This window comes from Dasypus novemcinctus (genome assembly GCF_030445035.2).
Source record: "Dasypus novemcinctus isolate mDasNov1 chromosome 12 unlocalized genomic scaffold, mDasNov1.1.hap2 SUPER_12_unloc_3, whole genome shotgun sequence".
Taxonomy (NCBI): domain Eukaryota; kingdom Metazoa; phylum Chordata; class Mammalia; order Cingulata; family Dasypodidae; genus Dasypus; species Dasypus novemcinctus.
Window position 1 is genome coordinate 65,769 of NW_026688131.1, and position 19,215 is coordinate 84,983.

The 19,215-nt window shown below is 46.0% G+C and overlaps 1 long non-coding RNA gene across 1 annotated transcript; it reads right to left on the bottom strand.

The window, feature by feature from the left end:
* Positions 1-6,316: 6,316 nt before the first annotated feature.
* LOC131277412 (uncharacterized) lies at positions 6,317-7,727 on the bottom strand. The gene is made up of 3 exons (XR_009184581.2): positions 7,662-7,727; positions 7,105-7,200; positions 6,317-6,484 (listed from the first exon to the last, which is right to left on the bottom strand). It is a non-coding gene; the product is annotated as an uncharacterized lncRNA (long non-coding RNA).
* Between the last annotated feature and the right edge of the window lie 11,488 nt (positions 7,728-19,215).

Here is a 19,215-nt window from a genome sequence, read left to right on the forward strand (position 1 = left end):
GGGATTTATTCGGTAGGCAAAGCTGGTGCAACATAAGAAAATCAATCAATGAAATACACCACATTAACAAAGTGAACGAAATGAAACCAAATGATCGTCTCAATCAAGGCAGAAAAAGCATTTGACAAAATCCAACACTGTTTCTTATAAAAACATTTCAAAACAGACGAGTAGAAGGGAAATTCCTGAATATGGTAACAGGCACATAAGAAAAAACCCACAGCTAACATCGTACCCAGGGGGAATGGCTGAAAGCTTTTTCTCTGAGACCGGGAACAAGACAAGGATGTCCACTAGCACCATTGTTCTTTGACATTGCAATAGACGCTCTAGGTAGAGCAACTAGAAAAAAAAATAAAGGCATCCAAATAAGAAAAGAGGAAGGAAAACTCTGTTTTCGGAAGGCATGATCTTATATTTAGGAAATTCTGAAATGTCTACACCGAAGCTACTTGAGCTAATAACTGAGTTCAGCACAGTGACAGGCAGCAAGATCGACACGGAGAAATCAGCAATGTTTAGGTACACTAGCGCTGCACAACCTGAGGAGGAAATCAGGGGAAAATTTCATGTACAAGAGCAACAAAAAGACTCCAACATCTAGCAATCGATTTAACAAAAGCAGCACAGGACCTATAAGGAGAAAATTACAAAACAATGCTAAAAGAAATTTAAAAAGACCGAAACAATTGGAAAGACATTCCGTGTTCATGGACTGGAAGACTAAATATCATAAAGAGGTGAATCGTACCCAGATTGATTGATATATTCACTGCCATACCAATGAGAATTCCAACAGTCTACTTTACAGAAATAGGAAAGACAATTGCCAAATCATTTGGAAGGGAAAGTGCACACGAGGCGCCAAAAGTATTCTGAAAAAGAAGACCAACGTAGGAAAAATTTCACTGACCTTGAAACATATTACAAAGCTACAGTAGACAAATCAGCATGACACTGCCATAAAAAGAGATACACCAATCAGTGCAATAAGATTGAGAGTACAGAAATATACTCTCACCTCTATGGTCAAACAGTTTTTGACAAGCCTACCAAGTCTGTGTTAATGGGAAAAAACAGACTCTTCAACAAATTCCTATAGAACAGGTTATAAATAACCAAAAGAATTTAAAAAAGACCCCCATCTCACTCTCCATACAAGAATCAACTCAAAATGGATCAAACACCTAAATGTCAAAGCAAGTACCGGAGAACCAGGAAGATGGCAGAGGAGTAAGGGGCTCCTACAGTCCGCTCCTGCTGCAGGGCAGTTAGCAAACACCCAGAGCTCTCTGAGCCAGCTGAAGCATCATCTGGGGGCTCCAGGAGGCCAGAAGAGCTTCCTGCAACATCCTTGGGGGAGTGGAAGGAGGAGATGCCCGTCTGCAGAGAAGACTCGTAAGTAGAGGCTCCACACCCTGGGGGCCGGTGCCATCCTCCACTGGAGGTACAAGCCGCCTCAGGAGCAGCTCCGAGGCTGGAATCAAAGCTCCACTTCCCAAAACTGGTGAGAGGCGGCAGACTTGGCCCAGTGGTTAGGGCGTCCGTCTACCACATGGGAGGTCCACAGTTCAAACCCCGGGCCTCCTTGACCCGTGTGGAGCTGGCCCATGTGCAGTGCTGATGCGCGCAAGGAGTGCCGTGCCACGCAGGACACCCACGCGCAGGGTGTGTGCCCCGTAAGGAGAGCGGCCCAGCGCAAAACAAAGTGCAGAGTGCCCAGTAGTGGTGTGGCACACACGGAGAGCTGACACGACAAGATGATGCAACAAAAAGACACACAGATTCCCGGGGTGGGGGAGGAAGGGGAGAGAAATAAATAAATAAATAAGTAAATACAATTTTTAAAAACATGGGTGAGGAAGAGATGGATGGGCACCAACTTCAGCTACTGATGAGGAAATTCAGCGGGCTACAGTATAATCCTGAGAAGAAGTTTGAGCCTGTCCAAGTCAGAAAGAGGCCGGGAGCTGCCATCTTAACTCCACGCCTGTCACGAGGGGAAGCGGGGTGGACTGAGGATCCCAGTGCTGGCGGGGACCGGCTTCTTCCCACCAAGATCACATTGCAGCTCCAGCCTAGGCCCCAGTGCCACCACCAGCCAGCAGGGAGGAAGCTGCGGGGACCTGAGCCAGCCTCTCTGGGAAATTACCGGCCAAGCCAGGGAGGCCCGTGATCATCCTACTCTGGCGGCACGAGCCGCCCCAGGAGCTGCTCTGTGACAGGAATTGGAAGATCCACTTCCCAGAAACAGGAGGAGAAGACAGTTGGCTGCCCATTTCGCCTACTGATTGGGAGACTTGGCTGGCTAAGAGATAACCCTGGGAACAGGAAGGGTGAGAACGAGCCAAGCCGAAAGTCAGAAACAGGCCAGCAGACGCCATTCTGACTCCACCCCCAGCCTGAGGGGAAGCCGGGCTGACTGAAACTCTCAGGGTCAGCAGGAACCAGTTTCTTTCCCGCAGATCAGCCTGCAGCCTGCCTAAGTTTCAGCCCTGCCTCTGGCAGGGAGGACACTGAGGAGCCCTGCACCAGCCTGTACAGGTAACTGCAGGGAACTCTGGCTGGCACAGACTGAAAATCAGAAGTCTACCAGCGCCACTGTGGTCATCTTAGGACCCGCACTGCATAGATTGCTGCCCACACCTGCAGCTCCATCCCTGCCCCAGGCAGGGGAGAAAGGGATGTGAGGCTCCATCAGTCTCTCTGGGCAACTACAGTCTAGGCCTGCATGTGGATTATTCCAGTCACAGGGGCTGTGACTCTGTCCCTACCCCTGGCAAAGGAGAAAGTTGGAAGAAGCTTCACTGGTCCCGGCACAATGAAGGGGGCTTGAAACTCCACAGCTCACAGCAACAACTACATGCTTGGCTCCTACTGCACAATCAGCAAGGGAGGAAGGATAGGAAGCCCTAAACTAAAGAGAAAGATTGCACCCAGAATAAATACTCTAGGAAGCCAGATGCAAAGACACCAACAAAAAATTACAATCCACACCAAGAAACAGGAAGCTACGGCCCAGTTAAAAGAACAAGATAAGCCTCCAGATGACATAAAGGAGTTGAGACAACTAATTATACATGTTCAAACAAATCCCCTTAATAAATTCAATGAGATGGCTAAAGAGATTAAGGATATTAAGACGACATTGGAGGAGCACAAAGAAGACTTTGAAAGCAGACATAGAAAAATAGCAGATCTTATGGGAATGAAGAAGGTGCAACTCATGAAATTAAAAAAAACACTGGAATCATATAATAGCAGGTTTGAGGAGGCAGAAGAAAGGATTGGTGAGCTTGAAGAAATGGCCTCTGAAAGTGAACTTACAAAAGAAGAGTTGAAGAAAAGAATGGAAAAAAATTGTAAAAGGTCTCAGGGAACTAAATGACAGCAAAAGGCATGCAAACATATGTGTCATGGGTGTCCCAGAAGGAGAAGAGAAGGGAAAAGGGGCAGAAGGACTATTTAAAGAAATAATGGTAGAAAAGTTCCCAACCCTGTTGAAGAAAATAGGTATCGCTGTCCAGGAAGTACAACATACTCCCATCCGAGAAAATCCGAATAGACCGACTCCGACACATACTCATCAGAACGTCAAAGGCCAAAGACAGAGAATTCTGAGAGCAGCAAGAGAAAACCAATGCATAACATATAAGGGATATTCAGTAAGGTTAAGTACGGATTTCTCACCAGAAACCATGGAGGCAAGAAGACAGTGGTCTGATATATTAAAGATATTACAAGAGAAAAACTTCCAGCCAAGAATCTTATATCCAGCAAGACTGCCTTTCAAAAATGAGGGTGAAATTAGAATATTCACAGATAAACAGAAACTGATAGAATTTCTAAGCAAGAGACTAGAATTTCAGGAGATACTAAAGGGTGTGCAAAAGAAAGACAGGAGAGAGAGGCCTGGAAGAGAGTCTAGAAATGAAGATTATATCAAAAAAAGTAACCAAGAGTGTCAAAAAAGTGGGGAAAATAATACGACAGATAAAACTCAAATAGGAATAAACTTAACCAATGATGGAAAGCACTTGTATTCAGAAAACTGCACCTCAGTGTTAAAACAAATTAAAAAAGGCCTAAATAACTGGAAGCACACTCCATGCTCATGGATTAGAAGGCTAAATATCATTAAGATACCAGTTCTACTCAAATTGATATACAGAGTTAATGCAATCCTGATAAAAATTCCACCAGCATTAAAGAAAAAATTGAAAACACAATCATTAAATTTATTTGGAAGGGAAAGGAGTCTTGAATAGCCAGAAACACCATAAAAAGGAAAAGCAAACCCTCATCTCCAGACTTTAAATCATAATACCTACCTATAGTGGTAAAAACAGCGTGGTACTGGCCTAAAGACAGACACAATAGACCAGTGGAACCAAATTTCTGGTTCACAAACAGACCCTCACAGGTATGGTCAAGTGATTGTTGACTAGCCTGTCAAACTCACACAGCTTGGGCAGAACAATCCATTCAACAAACGGTGCTGAAAGAATTGGACATCCATAGCTGAAAGAAGGAAAAGAGGACACCTATCTCACACCTTATCCAAAAATTAACTCAAAATGGATCAAAAAACTAAAAATGAAAACAAGAACCGTAAAACTTCTAGAAGAAATTATTGGAAAATATCTTCAAGACCGAGTGGTAGGGGGTGGATTCTTGAAGGAGAAAAGAGGGGAACTGAGTGGACTACTGATGTTTAATGTATGTAGAAGTTTTAGTTAGCTGTGCTGTAAAATTGGGGAAATGTATAGAGTGGATGGTAACACACAGTGAGTAACAGCTACTTTATAAATGGGGATGTGACTGAAAATCGTAGTCTAGTTATGTAAATGCCAATTGACGGAATGCTTGGGAATGATCTAGGAACTGGATAGCACGGTAAACCAAGAGGTGGGTGAGAATTGTGGTTGATGGCACAGATGCACGAGTGTCCTTTGTGAGCTACAACAAATGTATATTACCAGGGCAGGTGTTGGGAATGTGGAGAAGCATGGGAATAATACAGCTGGAGGGACCTATGGACTGTGGTTAGTAGTCATAATATACTATTCTTGCATCTATGCAAAAGATGTACTGTGTTGATACTGAGGCAGTATGGAAAAGTGAGCCAAATGTACGCTATGGACATGACAATAATCAGATTTCTGCACATGTGCATAATTGTTTGATAAGTTTACAACTTTTGTCATAAAAATATACATATTTAAAAAATAATAGGGCGGTTTGGCCAAAAAACACACCAAATGTAAGATAAGAACTATGATTAGTGGTAAGATTTTGACAGTGTTCTTTCATAGTTTGCAGCAAACGTCCCATGACAATACAAGGTTTTGGTGGAGGGTTGATGTATGGGACCCCTGCATGACGTTATGCATGTTTGCTTTCTAAGTTCGCAACTTTTGCTATAGACTTTTTTATGTATGTTCATATATAAATGATATAAAGATAATAATTGTATTGGTTAGAGGAAAAATACTTTGTTTAGTAGTAATATTTTGACAATGTTCTTTAATCATTAGTTTAAAAGGTTTAAAAACAATACAAGTTACTGGTGGTAGAGTGAGATGTTACATGTTTTTTAAGTTCACAACTATTATACATTTATTGTTTCTGTAAAAAAAAAAAAAAGGACCATAAAACTACTAGTAGAAAATGTAGAGAAATGTCTTAAAGACCTTGTAGTATGTGGTGGTTTCTTGGACCTTACTCCCAAAGCACAAACGACAAAAGAAAAATTAAATAAATGGGACTTTCTGAAAATTAAACACTTTTGCACCTCCCAGGACTTTATCAAACGGGGGAAAAGGCAGCCAATTCAATGGGAGAAAACACTTAGACACCACATGTCCAATTAGGGATTAATGTACAAGATATAGAGAGAGATGTAACAACTCAACAATAAAAAGACAAACGACCCAATAGAAAAATGGGCAAAAGACATGAATAGACATTTGTCCAAAGAAGAAATACAAATGGCAAAAAACACATGAAAAAATATTCAACATCATTAATGATTAGAGAAACGCAAATCAAAATGAGATGTGATTTCACAGCTATCAGAATAGCCACTATGAAAAAGTCAGAGAAGTGCAAGTGTTGGAGAGGATGAGGAAAGACAGGAACACTTATTCACTGTTGGTGGGAATGCAGAAGGCCACAGCCACGGTGGAGGACTGTCGGGCAGTTCCTAAAGAAGCTGAATATAGACTTGCCACGGGACCCTGCAACAGCACTACTGGGCATATTCCCAGGAGAACTGAGAGCACTGACATGTCAGACACCTGCACACCTACCTTCAGAGTGCCGTTATCCCAACTGCCAGAAGCCGGAAACAGCCCGGGTGTCCATCAGCCGGTGACTGGAGAAACACACTGTGCTGTATTCACACGGAGGAACATCGTGCCGGGGTGTGAAGAAGTCAAGTCGTGAACCCGATGACAACATGGATGAACTGGAGGACGGGATGCTGAGTGAAGCAAGCCAGACACAACGGGACAAATACAGGAGGCTTGCACTACTCTCACCTAATTGCACTGTGTAACATAACGTATGATTCCATCTACGTAAGATGTCACTATAAATCAACGTATAGAGGGAAAAAAAGTATTTGTGCAAAAATACCTAGAAATGGGATCTGCGGACAGCAGGGGAAGCACAGAGAGATCAAGAGGTGATGTATTTTACTAGTTGTTTTTTTCATTTATTATTATTATTGAACTAACGAAAATGCTCTAATGATGACTGAGGGGATCAACTCATGACTTTGTGATTGTGCCAAATACCACCGATTGTGCACTGTGGATGAACTGTATGCTTCTTTAAAACAAAGGCAAACAGCACTTAAAAATGGGAGAAATACGAGAATACACATTTACCAAAGGAGAAACGTATGATCCTTTTCATCACTAGGGAAATACATGCTAAAATCTGCTATAGATAATAAAATGGCTAAAATCAAGAGACGTAATGCCAACCGTTAAAGAAAATGTGGAAAAACTGGAATCCTCACACATTTCCGGTGAGAATGCAAAATGGTGCTGCCACTTTGGGAAACATTTTGTCAGTTTCTTAAAAATGTGAACTTACCGTAATTCATCCTGACTCCACTCCAAAAAGTCTTTCCTAAACAAACGAAACTGTATCCGTGCAATGATTCCTAGAGCAACTGTACGGCAGCCAAAACTGGAGGAAAAAAAACACACACGTCTATGAGCTGGAGCATGGATAACAAAAGGCGCTGCATCCATCAACAGACCTGCACCTCTACCTATCTAATCTCAGGCACCTCCCCACCACGCTGCCCTTGGAAGCAGCCCACCAAGGCCTGTCTACAACCTACCTGGAGGACACGCAGGCCTCTACAGGACTAACTTCAGTGCTAATTACAGACATAAATAGAAGGACAGAAGAGCCACGTGTGGGGAAACAACTGGGCCCAAGTCAGTGCACTCGGCGGGACCATAAATTCCAAAGTAGGGACCACTGGCAGGGCACCAAACTCCTGAGCTGTCTGCCTGGCTCCAGTGCCTGGATGTTTCAGAACACTCAGGACACCAGCTCTCTGGGGTAGCATCGACTTTGGCAGTGAGAGACCCTGCTGAGACATGCATAAGCATCAACCCTGGGATAACCTCTGGGCTCACCTCCCTTTGCAGACTCTTAGCACCTCAACTGATTTCTCTTTTATCTTTTCCTCATTTTGGTCGAGGTCATTTTCCAGTGGCATTGCTAGTTGGTACTTGGTAGTAATCCCTCGGTGCCAGGGAGTCTCATACCCTGGAGTCATATCCCACACTGGGGGACAGACAATGTATTTATAGGCTGAGTTTGGCTTAGAGAGAGGCCGCACGTGAGGAACGAGGAGGCTCCCAGGAGGCAACTCTTAGGCACCCTGTAACAGAAGGCTAAGTTTCAATTTCGAGTGTGAAGGTTCATAAGCACACACAGTCATCAATATCAAGTGTCCATCAGGAGACCATCTTCCTCCACTAGTCATTGTCCCTGTACTCTAGGGGGAATCTTGCTGATGTCTTAGAGAACGTGGCAGAGCTCCCCAGGATGGGAATTTGACATTCCTTCGGTTACCGTCTGAACCTCCATCCACCGAGGCGATGCCCCACGAACGTACATTTATGGGCCTTATATGGACGCGAGGTGGGCTTCCTCCCACGTTATCCCGTCCCTGACATCCCACTCCAGTGATCCTGCCACAGACAGAGAACCACAGTGCTGGAGAGGACGTGGAGACACAGGAACGCTAACTCACTGTGGGTGGGAAAGCACAGTGGTACAGCTCCTGTGGAGGACTGTTTGGCAGTTACTAAAGCAGTTAAAGATAAACTTGCCACATGACACTGCAACATCACTACTGGGTATACAGCCCTGATAGCAGGGACACAAACGGACATCAGCACACCCATGTTCAAAGCAGTATCATTCGCTATCGCCGGAAGTTGGGAACACCCCGGGTGTCCATCCGTTGATGAATGGATAAACGTACTGCGGTGTATTCACATGAAGGAACATTATGCAGCAGTAAAAAGAAATGAAGTCATAAAGCGCATGACACCATGGCTGAATCTAGGGGACATTATGCTGAGGGAAGCAAGCCAGACACAAAAGATCAAATACTATATGGTTGTGTTGACTATGAACCAAACGTATCGTGTAATATAATGTAGGATTGGAAAAAACTTATCAGATACCCAATATATTCAATTTATAATTGTATTGTTTTTATTCAAGTGTTTTCTTTTCTTTAAATTGTTTATATATTCAATTATTAAATGCACAAAAGAAAAAGAAAATAGATGAGGTTACACCGAAGAGTTGAGTTTGGAGACTTTAAAATGTGATCTGTTCTCAAGAAACAGAGGTAACAAAAGAGATAGAGTAACCAAAAGGTTCTTTCTTAGCATAGGAAAGATCACGTGTGAAATATGAATATGGATAAAACTGCATATATCAGTGTAATTTTTGAAATTGAACAAATGTACGTTAACACTACAAAATATTAATATATCCCTTATGTTAAGGGAAAGAAACCTGACTCTAAGTACTACATACTGCATGATTCCACTGATATAAAATGTAAATCAGTTTATAAAGATGAAGTTAGGTTAGTGGTTATATAGGGCTGGGGAATGACTGCTAAGGGGCTTGAGATTTTCCTTTTAAAGTACTGAAAAAGATTCTAAAAATTTTTATAACGATGAATGCACCACACTGTGATTATACTAAAAGCCACTGATGGCACGCTTTGGACAGTTCATATCGTTGTGAATATATCTCAATAAAACTGCTTAATACATCAATAATTGTGCTGGAGCTGCCAGAAAGGGAAGTTATATCCAGCAGGCAAACAGAGGGTGTGAAGAATTTTCTCATTAGTTTATTTTTCTTATTATTGAAATAATGAAAATATTCTAATGATGACCAAGGTAATGAATGCACATCCATGTAATTATACTAAATACCATGCATTGTACACTTTGAATGACTTGTATGCTTTCTTAATATCAATAAAACTGAATTGTTAAAACATACATGTATCAATAAAATTAATTTGTTAAAAAAAAACAAAAAGGACTGCTAATCCTCATCTAAAGATTTCATTGCTACGGTTTTCTTATAAAACCACTGAGAGTAGCACTGTATTCTTCCTCGTCACACTTAGCATCTGCTGAGCGACAGGGCACTAGGAGAACAGCGTGGTCATCTGCATGGAAGTGACAGGGCCCCAGCAGCCCTGCCTGGCTCCCCTTCCAGGAGGCAACCCTGTGAAAACCACCTTCAGAAGTGCAGGGGGAAGTGCAGGGGACAAGAGAAGGGGGGTGGGCTGAGAAGGTCCAGCCATCTGTCCTGAGTGAGAGCAGCGGCTCCACAGCCCTGAGCTGCTTCCCTACAACGGGACCAACTCTTCTAAGAGGCCGAGAACAGTAAGCACAGAGGCGTCCTCTGCAGCCAGGCTCCTTTAAGGCCAGCTGGGTGACTGCTCCTGGTAGACAAAGCAGGCGACAGTGGTGTCCCCAAGACACCCAGGTCACCCCCCTGCCAAGGAGAGGCTCCTGGAGCTCCTGGAAATGCTCAGCACACCCCTGGGACCGTCAGCAGCCTCGGGCAGGCGGTCTGACCAGCAGGCGCCCTTTCCCAGGCTGTGCAGAGGGTCCTAGCAGGCACCCAAACTCAGTGGCCCCCACCGGCCAGCTGCTCTCCTCCGGCCCTAGCAAGCTATCACCTGAGCAAGAGCTCTCCAACCATTTCCACCCAGCGTTACTCCAGGAAACCACACTTCTAAGAAAACCTGTCACCACCACCAAAAGGAAAGAGTGTCCTGGGACCAGGGGGAGCTCTGAGGGAAGCCAAGGCTGAGGCTGTCCTGGGCCTACAGTGCAGCCACAGCCAGGAGGGGACACAGTGGTGGGGGCCCTAGAACCCAGCCCTCACCTGCCCTGTGGAATCCCAGAAACCAGAAAAGAATGAAACAGGACACACAGACAAGGAAAGGCTCAAGTGACTCACCAGGGCTGTGACCCCAAGAACGCAAATGCCTGAGAGCAGGAGGAGCCGCACCTGCAGACCTCTGGGGCCAGACACACACTTTTAGACGCAAACTGTGGTGGTCCCTGCAAAGCTCCCAGGCCGGGCACAAACCTGCACCCAGAGGCCCCTCCCGCGAGGGCCCCACTCACTGTGCTCCCTGCAGGCACACACCGGGGGTCAGTCACGCTCCCCCTGGGCCTCCCAGGAGCCCTTCCCCAGGAGCCCCCAATTCCCCCTCAGCAGTGACCCCTGGAAGAGCCACTGCTGCAGGCCAGTCCCTGAGCCTGGCCTTTCCAGGTGGGAGGAGAAGAGGGAGAAGCAGCCTCCGCCTGGCTCCAGGGGCCATCTGAAGTGTAGGGCCTTGGCAAGGGGGCGCTGAAAGGGGAAGCACCCAGGGACCTGGGAGGGCCAGGAGGGTGCAGGGCAGGGCCAAGGGGTGGACCATGGGGGACCCTGGGCAGTGCAGGGAGGGAGGGGGGACTGTGGAGAGGGAGAAGGGACCATGGAGGGGAGGGGGGACCACAGGGGTGCAGGAGGGATCATGGGGGGCAGGAAGGGCTGTGGGGGGCAGGAGAGACCAAGGGGAGGCAGGAGGGACTGAGGGGGAAGGAGGGAATGTGGGGGTGGGCAGCTGGGACAGTGGGGGGAGAAAGGACCTTGGAGGGGACCATGGGCAGGGAAGACCATAGGCGGGAGGGACCAATGAGGAGGACAAACTTTGAGGGGACACTGAGGGTGGGGAATCATGGGGGGAGAGAGAAAGAAGGACTTTGGGAGGACAGGAGGAACTGTGGGGTGACAGGAGGACCGTGGGAGTGCTGGAAGGAAAGTTGGAGGAAGGGAAGACGGTGGGGGGACAGGAGGGACCATGTGGGGGGACCGGGGTTGGGGAGGATCATGGGAAGGAGGGAACATGGAGGAGGATGGACTTTGGGGGGGACACAGTGGGTGGGGGGACAATCACGGGGAGGAGGGACCGTAGGAGAGGAGGAGGAACTGTGGAAGGGCAGGAGGGACTGTGGGGGGGATGAGGGACCATGTGGGGGAGGAACTGTGGGGAGGCAGAGGCAGGGACCGCGAGGGGAGGTGATACTGTGGGGGGCACGAGGGAGTGTGGAGGTGGTAGGAGGGACTGCGGGGGCGAGGAGGACCATGGGGGTGGGGAAGAACCCTGGGGAGGAGGGAGGAGCCGTGGGAGTGGAGGGAGAATGGCACACCAGGAGGTGCGTGGGGGGAGCAGGAGGGACCATGGAGGAATAAGAGGGACCATGGGGGGATAGGAGGGACCTTGGCGGGGGAGAAGGGACCATGGGGGGATAGGAGGGACCTTGGCGGGGGAGGAGGGATCATGGGGGGGATAGGAGGGACCTTGGCCGGGGAGGAGGGGCCATGGGGGAGGCAGGAAGGGGGGGGCAGGAGGAGCCATGTGGGGGTAGAAAGGATTGTGGGGAGGATGGACTGTGTGTGGGGGTGATTCATGGGAGGGGCAGGATGGCCTGTTTGGGGAGGGACAATGGGGGGACAGTAAGCGGGAAGGAGGGACCATGGGGGGATAGGAGGGACCTGGGGGGGACAGGAGGAACCTTGGTGGGGGAGGAGATACTGTGGGGGGGCAGGAGGGTTCGTGGAGGGAAGTAGAGGCCGTGAGGGGGCTAAAGGGACCTTGGGGGAAGGGACTGTGGGGGAGAAGGGAAGGTAGGGGTGCAGGAGTGACTGTGAAGGGGCAGGAGAGAACTTGAGGGTGAGGGAACTTGGTGAGGTGGGAGTAACCATGAGGATGGAGGGAGCGTGGGGCACCAGGAGGGACCATCAGGAAACAGGAGGTACTGTGCGGGGAAGAAGAGGGACCTGGGAGGGGACAGGAGGGACTGCGGGGGGAGGAGGGAGAGTGGGGGGACAGGAGGAGCCATGGGGGACAGGAGCCTTGGGGGGGCAGAAAACATTGTGTGGGGGAGGGACAGTGGATGGGGGCTGGTTCATGGGGGGGATAAAGGAGGGGACTTTGGAGGGTCAGGGACCAAGGGGGGGCTGGACGGCCTGTTCGGGGAGGGACAACGGGGTGGTGGTCTTGAGGGAAAGAGACAGTAGACGGGAAAGAGGGACTTTGGGGTGAGGGCAGGAAGGACCATGGGAGCCAAGGAGGGACCTGGTGTGGAGAGGGACAGCGGGGGTTAGGAGGGAGAGTGGGGGGGAGGGAGTGGGGGGGGACAGGCGGGAGTGGGGGGGACAGGGAGCGTTGGGGGGGTAGGACATTGCAGGAAGGGGGACTGTGAGGAAAAGGGGGGACTAAGTGGGAGGAGGAAGCGCTGTGGGACTGGAGGAACCCTGGGGGCAACATTCAGGGGCCAGAGGGGCCCTGGGGGGGACACGGGGGACGGTGGGGGTGTTCAGGACCATGGGGGGCGCAGGAGGGGCGGGGGTGAGGGCGGGCCACCCTTCCCGTGAACCCCCGGGACCTTACTGTGCCACGGGCCCGGCACCACAGTCCCGCCGGGCCAGGACCCCGACAGCAACCTGCGCCCCCCCCCCCCCGCACCCTGCGCCCCCCCCCCCCGACTGCAACCTGCACCACCCCCCGAGTGCACCACGCCCCACCCCGACTGCACCCCGCGCCCCCTCGACTGCACCCCCGCCCCCGGCCCCGCGCCGCCCCGGAAGCAGCGCCCCCGCCAGGCCCCGCCCGGGCCCCACCAGGCCCTGAGGGCGCGCAGGACCGGGGCCCCGCACGACTTCCCGGGACCCGCGCCCCCGACGCCGCCAGCGGGGAGCTCCTCGCCCCCTTCTCCGCGCCCCGGGGGGTCCCCGCCCGCCTGTCCCGCCCCGATGCCAACTCCGTCCCAAACTTACCGCTACCCGGGCGGGACACGGGCGGGGTCCCTGGGCAAGGGCCGAGCGCTCCCGCAGCCCCCACGCCCGCCGACCACACGCTCCCCCGCCCTCGGGCTCCCGGGCGGCGCCCCCGGAACACCCAGCAGGGCCTCGTGCGCCCCACACGCCGCCAGCTCTTCTAGGGGCCGCCGGCCCGGGATGGGGCGGGGCTTGAGGGGCGGAGCGTCTGCGTCGGCGCCAGCGCTTGAGCCAATGAGCTCCCGCCCCGCTCCGGGACGCCACGCCCCTACGGGGGCCTGTCCTACCCTTGACGGACAGCCACAGGCACCCAATCACCTACTACCCGGCTTGATCCCCGCACACCTGTGCAAAAACCAAACACCTACACCAATAATGACCAATAGAAGGAGGAAATCAAGAAATAAACCGTCATTTGTAATAATAATATAAAAACATCACATACTTAGGAATACATTTAAATAAAGATGTAAATGACAAACACAGAAATCTACACAACACTTTAATCAAAGAAGACGTAAACAAATGGAAAAATATTCCCTGTCCATCAATAGGAAGAATAAACGTCATTAAGGTGTCTAAACTGCCCGAAATAATCTACAGGGTGAATGCAATCCTAATAAAAATAAACACAGCATTTTTTACTGATTTGGAAATACTCCCTGTGAAATGTATTTGGAAGGGCAAGGTACCCTGAACAGTCACAGACATATTGAAAAAGGAAAATGAAATCAAGGAAGGGCACTACCTGACGTTAAAACATACTACAAACCTACAGTGGTCAAAACTGCATTATACTGTCACAAGGACAGACATACTAACCAATGGAACTGGACTGAGAGTCGGGATATAGATCCTGACGTATAGAGTCACCTGATATTCGACAGGGCACCAAGCCCAATCAACTGGGAGAGAACGGCCTCTGCAACAAATGAGCCTTGGAGAACTGCATATCCATATGCATAGGAATGAGAGATGAACACCTGATATAAAAATCAACACAAGGTGCATCAAAGATCTAAATAGAAAAGCCAAGACCATAAAGACCTTGGAAGATAACCTAAGGAAGGATCTACAGGACCTTGTGATAGGAAATGGCTTCATGAACTTCACACTCAAAGCAGGAGCAGAAAAAGAAATAATAGATGAAAGGGACCTCCTCAAAATTAAAACCTTTTGTACCTCAAAGAAGTTTCTCAAGAAAGTGACAAGGCAGCCTCCCTAATGCAAGGAAATATTTGGTAACCAGATACCTGAGGGAGCCTAATATCCAGCATATGGAAAGGAATCCTTGATCTCAAAATAAGGAGACAAACAACCCATTTTAAAAAATGGGCACGAGATTTGAACAGACATTTCTCCAAAGAAGAAATACAAATGGCTAAAAAGCACATGAAAAGATGCTCAACATCAATAATTAGAAGGGAAATGCAAATCAAATCTATAGTGAGATACCATCTTACACCCATTAGACTGGCTACTATTAAAAACGAAAGGACTTCAAGTGTTGGAGAGGATGTGGAGGAAGGGGAACCCTCATTCCCTGTTGGTGGGAATGTACAATGGCCAGGCATTGTGGAGGACAGATTTGCACTTCCTCTGTGCTTACTGTACTCAGCCTCTTAGAAGAGTTGGTCCCCTTCTAGGGAAGCAGCTCAGGGCTGTGGAGCCGCTGCTCTCACTCAGGACAGATGGCTGGACCTTCTCACCCCTACCCCCTTCTCTTGTCCCCTGCTCTTCCCCCTGCACTTCTGAAGGTGGTTTTCACAGGGTTGCCTCCTGGAAGGGGAGCCAGGCAGGGCTGCTGGGGCCCTGTCACTTCCATGCAGATGACCATGCTGTTCTCCTAGTGCCCTGTCACTGAGCAGATCCTAAGTGTGACGAGGAAGAATACAATGTGCTCTCAGTGGGAAAATCCAGAAAGGTTTTATAAGAAAACCTTAGCAGTGAAATCTTTGGATGAGGATTAGCAGTCCTTTTCTTTTCTTTTCTTTTCTTTTTTAATAAATTGCTTTTATTGATCCATGTATAGGTTTTTAGGAAATCAGTGTTTTATTGATGTTTTAAGAGAAGCATACAGTTGATTCAAAGTGTACAACCCATGGTATTTGGTGTAATCGCGTTGATGTGAATCGTTACCTCAGTCAGCATCAGAATATTTTCATTATTTCAATAAGAAGAAAAATAAAGTAATAAGAAAATTCTTCAAAACTCTAATGGATTTCCATGCTGGAAATAGAAGCACAATTATATTTATGTATTTAGGAATTTTATTGAGATATATTCATATACCACACAATCTATCCAAAGTTTATAATCAGTGACTTTTAGTATAATCACAATGTTGTGCATTCATCACCATAAAAATTTTTAGAGCATTTTTAGTACTTTTAAAAAAACCACGCCCCTTAGCAGTCCTTCCCCATCCCTACATAACCACAAATGTAATTTCATCTTTATAAACTGATTTACATTTTATATAAATAGGAACATGCAGTAGGTAGTAATTTGTGTCAGGTTTCTTTCAGATAGCATAAGTGATAATAAAATATTAGCATTTTGTAGTGTTAACATACATTTGTTCAATTTCAAAGAGAACAGTCATACCTGCAGTTTTATCCATAGTCATATTTCACACTTGGTTTTACTATGCTGAAAAATAACGTTTGAATACTCTCTCTTGTTTGTTACATCTTTTTCTTAAGTAACAAAGTTTAAAGTCTCCAATGCTCAACTCTTTAGTGTAACCTCACTTTATTTTTTACTTCATTTTTTACATTTCATAATAGAATATATAAAGAATATTTTAAAAAGAAAACCCTGTTGGATAAAATCATACATTTCTAAAATATATTGCATACATATACACTTTTTTTCAATCATACAATATATTACAGAATATATTTGGTCAATGGTAACTTGCTCATATAGTATTTGTCCTTTTGTGTCCGGCTGGCTTCCCTCAACATAACGTCCTCTAGATTCATCCACGTTGTCATATGCTTTATGACGTCATTTCTTCTTACTGCCCGCATAATGTTCTGTCATGTCAATACACCACAGTTTTTTTTATCAGGGCAAGTGCCTGACAGCCACAACTGGAAAAAAAATACAAATATCTTTTTGCTGTTGCCTGGGATGTGCTTCACTCACCATCCTGTCCTCCAGGTGCATTCCTGTTGTCCTGTGGTTGATGACTTTATTTCTTCTTAGCACTGCATGATCTTCCGTCCTGTGAATACAACACAGTTTATCTGTTCATCAGCTGTTGGACACGTGGGCTGTTTCCAGGTTTTGGCAATTGTGAATAACGCCACTATGAAGGTAGGTGTGCAGATTTCTGTTGATATCACTGTTCTCAGTTCTTCCGGGAATGTACCCAGTAGTGGTGGTGCAGGATCACGTGGTGAATCTATATTCCACTTCTCTAGGAACTGCCAAACAGTCGTGCACAGTGGCCGTAGCATTCTGCATTCCTACCAATAGTGAATAAATGTTCCTGTCTTTCCACATCCTCCCCAACACTTGTAGTTCTCTGACTTTTTAATAGTGGCCCTTCTGATAGCTGTGAAATGATATCTCGTCGTGATTTGCATTTCCGTAATCATTAATGATGTTGAATATTTTTTCATGTGCTTTTTTGCATTTGTATTTCTTCTTTCAACAAATGTCTATTCATGTCTTTTGCGTCATTTGTCTTTTTATTGTTGAGTTGTAACATCTCTCTCTATATCTGGGATATTAAACCCTTATCCGACATGTGATTACTAAGTATTTTCTTCCATTGAATTGGCTGCCTTTTCCTTCTTTTGACAAAGTCCTGGGAGGTGCAAAAGTGTTTAGTTTTAAGGAGGTCCAATTTATGTAATTTCTCTTTTGATGTTTGTGCTTTGGGTGTAAGGTCCAAGAAACCACCACATAACACAAGGTTTTTAAGATGCTTCCCTACATTTTCTTCTAGTAGTTTATTGGTACTTGCTTTTATATTTAGGTCTTTGTATCCATTTTGAGTTGATTCTTTTTTTTTTATGTTATTATCATTTATTTATTTATTAATTTTTTAGAAAGCTTTTAAATATACTTCTCTTCCCTTCCCTTCCCCCATACCCATTGTCTGTTCTCTGTGTCCATTCATTGTGTGTTCTTCTGAGTTTGCTTGCATTCTTGTCATTGGAACCGGGAATCTGTGTCTCTTTTTGTTGTGTCGTCTTGCTGTGTCAGCTCTCCGTGTGCATGGCACCACTACTGCGCAGGCCCACCAGGAATAAATCCCACTTGATTGTGATGTATAGGACTTTTGATATGGTGCTGGATTCGATTTATAAATATTTTGGTAAGAATTTTTGCTTCAATGTTCATTAGAGAGATTGGTCTGTAATTTCTTTTCTTTACTGTGTCTTTATTTGGGTTTGGTATTACAGTGATGTTGGCTTTCTAAAAAATGGTGGGTTATTTTCCCTCCTTTTCAACTTTCTGGAAGAGTTTAAACAGGATTGGTGATAATTCTTTTTAAAATGTTTGGTAGAATTCACCTGTGAAGTGACATGGTTCTAGATTTTTCCATTGTTGGGCGATTTTTAAAGACAGTTTCAGTGTCCTTCAATGTGATTGGTTTGGTAAGTTCTTGTATTTCTTGTAGTGTTAATGTAGGCTGGTTGTGCTTTTCTTGGCATTTGCTCATTTCATCTAGGTTGTTTAGTGTGTTGGCATACAGTTTCTCAGAATATCCTCTTATGATCCTTTTTAGTTCTGTGGGATCAGTCATAACTTCCCCTCTTTCATTTCCAATTGTATTTATTAGGATCTTTATTTTTCATTGTTAATCTTGGCAGGGGTTTGTGAATTTTACCGATCTCCATCTCAAATAACTGGCTTTTGGTTTTGTCTGTTTTTTTTTTTCTTTCTCAATTTCCTTCAATTCTATTCTAATCTTTCTTACCTCTTCTGCTTGCTTTGAGGATGGTTTGCTGTTCTTTTTCTTGTTTCTTCTGTTGTTCAGTTAATTCTTGGATTTTAGCTCTTTCTTCTTTTTTAATATAGGCTTTTTTTTTTAAGTCTTTAAATTTCCCTCTCAGGACTGCATTTCCTGTATCCTGTAAGTTTTGATAAGTTGTGATCTCGCTTTCATTTGTCTGAATACCTTTACTGATCTCACTTGCAATTTCTTATTTGACCCGCTGATTACTTAGGAGTGTGTTGTTCAGACTACATACATTTGTGAATTTACCTTTTTCTCTCTGACATTGATTTTGATTTTGATTCCCTTCTGGTCTGAGAAGATGCTTTGTAGAAATTGATGATGTTTATATTTATTGAGTGCTGTATTGTGCCCTGATATGTGGTCTGTCCTTGAGAAGGATTCAGGGGTACGTTCAAAGAATGTCTAATGCACTGAGTTTGGATGCTGTGTTCTGTATATGTGTGTTAGGTCTAACTGACTGATCAGATTGTTTCAGGTCTCTATTTCCTTGTTGGTCTTCTGTCTAGTTCTATCTAATGTTGTGAGAGGTGTGTTAAAGTCTCCACTGATTATTGTAGAGAGGGCTGTTTCTCTGTTCAATTTTCCCAGAGTTTGTTCCATGTATTTGGGAGACCTTGGTTTGGTGCATAGATATTTATGTCTGTTATATCTTCCTGGTTGCTTGTCCCTTTTATTAATATTTAATGGCCTTCTGTATGTCTCTTAACTTTTTGCACTTACAGTCAGTTTTCTCCAGTATAGTATAGGTAAGCCTGCTTGTCTTTGGTTACTATTTGCATGGAGTATCTTTTTCCAGCCTTTCACTTTCAGGCAGTTTGTATCCGTGG